This window comes from Ovis canadensis, chromosome 7, assembly GCF_042477335.2.
Source record: "Ovis canadensis isolate MfBH-ARS-UI-01 breed Bighorn chromosome 7, ARS-UI_OviCan_v2, whole genome shotgun sequence".
Lineage (NCBI taxonomy): Eukaryota > Metazoa > Chordata > Mammalia > Artiodactyla > Bovidae > Ovis > Ovis canadensis.
Window position 1 is genome coordinate 67,318,302 of NC_091251.1, and position 3,224 is coordinate 67,321,525.

The window sequence follows — 3,224 nt, forward strand, 5'->3', positions numbered from 1 at the left end:
GGGAGTGGCTAATGCAGAAAATATTTTCCTCGGATGGGGAAGCAATGGAAATTGGTTTTTTTCACAATAAAACATTGCCTCTTCCAGTCAAAAGAAATTTTCACTTGGGTCTGGGATGCACACAAGAGAGAAAAGAACTGCTACTGAAAACCTTGCACATGCTCTGAAAGGCATTTTGCATATGGTTATTTCCAATGATATACCTTTAAAAATATCGCTTTCTTATGGATGTGTTTCATTAGTCAAAAGGGTGACATTTCTCTGTTTTAGTGAAATAGAGTTAAGTCCTAATCAGATGAACCTGACATAAATATCCAATTCTAACTGATAGCAGTTTTACACTTTCATTGATGATAAAAAATGGCTTCCTGATTAAATGAGAAATTCTAGCTACTTCTTAGGAGAATAGCTGGGAGGAAAGAGAACATAAAATAAAGATGTATTGCAGAGTATAGCAAAGCTTTTCAAGTTTCACATTTTTCTTAAATGCACGTGACAGGGCTCCAGTGGAAAGCCTTATGGGGAAATAATTTACAGTGGCTGAAACTAAGGCTTGAATCAGTTAATTGATCCTGCCCTGAGTCACTCTGCAAATTTGTGGCAGGAATGGGATTTGAACCCATAGCCACTGAGTGACAGAACTGTTGCTCACCTTGGGAGCATTCAGGTTATTCAGTGGCATCAGGAACATTATTAGAACTTAACACCAGAAAACCTGGCTGCTAAGGTTGAATTCCATCACAGTTCTCCTGAGTCACATCCCATAGCACCCCAAGGGGCTACTAGGTTGACCTGCTAACTACTCAGTAGTCATTCTCCTTACAGAATGTGCAATAAGGCCATAACCATTTATTTTTACTTTTAGCTTAGTTTACATTTAGTTTATTGTTTTAATGCTATGGAATTGTTTCTTTTTAATTTAAAGGGAAAAAATTTGCCATATCAAGGATAGCTTTTTTTTTTTTTTAATTTAGGCCCCAGTAAATTCAGGATTTGTGGTAATTCCACCCAAACTGAAGCTAAATCTTGTGCTGTTTATGAAGGTGAACCAAGAAAATTAATAGCATAAATAAAGGACCTATTTAAATTACTTAAGTATAATCACTTATTTTTAAGGATGTTGGCAGGGCATGGTTTCCAGTGAATATGATAAATGATGACAACAACTACTATATACTCAGAGTCTCTCGCCAGACTAAGAACAAAGAGATAACACCATGTGTTATCTACTCTGGTCTCTACAACAAGTTGATGAGATGGTCTCTTTTACAGATAAGAAAACTAAGAAAGAAATTACTTGTCCAAGGAATCAAGGCAAGAAAGAGGATTTAAACCCAGACCTGTCTGGCTTCAAAGCCCATGTTCTCATTGTCATGCTTTACTTCAATAATTCCAAGTCTTGGTCAGGGTGGGGGCAGAGTAAGTGGTCCTGAGCCTTTTAAGAATCTTATGGTGCTCGCTTCGGCAGCACATATACTAAAATTGGAACGATACAGAGAAGATTAGCATGGCCCCTGCGCAAGGATGACATGCAAATTCGTGAAGCGTTCCATATTTTTTAAGAATTAAAGATATTAAAATTTAAAAAATAAAAAGCTAAAAAAAAAATTTAAAAAAAAAGAATCTTATGAAAAGTGAGAATCAAAATGTTGCATATGATTTCAAAGAAAATTTTGAACTCAAGAATGCCTATCCTACTGCCTATTTATAAATTTCTTCTGTTCATAAAAGCAGGTCATCCACTAAGCTATTTTGTTAGAGTATTATTTTTTTTTAAATAACTGTATTCAAAAGCAAAACAACACTTATTTACAAACAGACTAATCCGTTGATGTTAATGAAATTTTGTTGAATAAAGATGGAGTTGAATAGCTCCTCAACTAACTGACAATTTATTCTATTTTATTTTGGGCAATATTTTGGTTGTTCCAAGAATTGGTCCAGCTGAGAAGCTGGCAACTGCCTAGCAGTTTGGTGGCAGTGAAATTTAGAGGCCAGACAGAGGCAAGGCAGTGTCATGTAGAGATATGTCAGAATATGAGACAAAAGGAAAAATCAGTAACATAGATCCTATGTTAAGAGCTTGATATTTTCTAAATCATGATATTTTGTTTTAAATTTTATTTTTGAAATACTGTATCAATACACTATTTATTTTGGTTCTTTTAAATGTTGGGGTGTTCCCTTAAATTTTGCATCTGAGATGAATACCCCACTTAACTCACCCTAGTCCCAGCCTTGGATGAAGGGCTGGGTGTGGCCAGTAGACTGTTTAAATGGGATATTTCTCATGAAAATCAGTATTTCTAGCATCCTTTGTTAAAACTGGCAGCACTGGACTTGCATTTCCTTAAGACAAAAAGTGGCTTTATCTGAGTGACAGCTGCCTCCAGTGGGGAGTACATGTTCTGTAGCCCTCACCACTTCCTGGCTAGTTCATTACTGCCTGGCCCTACAGGATGTGAGCTGAGCATTCTGGGGCTAGCCGAAATGTACAAATGTTATTCTTGAGTCTGCTTGTTCTGCCATAGCCTGTAACATTCCTTCAGAATTACTGATGTGCCACCTTTGACATTAAATCACAAGATAAGATCACTGCCAGCAAGACCCTGGGAAAAATTCCATTGACTAGCACTGAAGCATCATAGATCACAGTGCTGGAGTGTGCGCTTCTCGTTTTCCATGCAGAGAAAACTTCTCCACATCCAGACTTAACTCACAAGTAATTTCTATCAATGCTAAGACTTTTTGAGCTATAGTGTGCCTCACTCTGCGCTGAGACTTGTACATATATGACCTTATTTAGTCATTACAAGAATCATATATGATGTATAAATATCTCCATTTTACAGATATGGAAACTGAGTTACTAAAAGGCTGAGAAAATTGCCCAAGAACACATAGATGGTAAAGGGAGGAATCTGGACTCAAACCCAGATGGATGACACCAAAACTGGCAGCCTTTACCACTATTCACCCTGCTCCTCTGTGCTCTGCTGTTATTTCTTAACAATAGACACCTCACTTGCTAAATTTTGCTAATTGCTCTTTGCTATCAAGGGCACTAACATTTCACAAGCATATGGAATTTGATCAAAGAGCATACAACAGCTGTCTATTGTATTAAATTCATGTTAAGAGCCTATCCTTGTTTTTGTGCCTTTTTTCATTCCAGATTAATTTTTCAAAGGTTAATCACATGACACTTATTTTAATTATGCCTC

The 3,224-nt window shown here is 36.7% G+C and overlaps 1 non-coding gene across 1 annotated transcript; it reads left to right on the forward strand.

The window, feature by feature from the left end:
- Positions 1-1,452: 1,452 nt before the first annotated feature.
- LOC138444513 (U6 spliceosomal RNA) lies at positions 1,453-1,559 on the forward strand. Its single transcript, XR_011258530.1, has one exon. It is a non-coding gene; the product is annotated as a U6 spliceosomal RNA (small nuclear RNA).
- Positions 1,560-3,224: the final 1,665 nt, after the last annotated feature.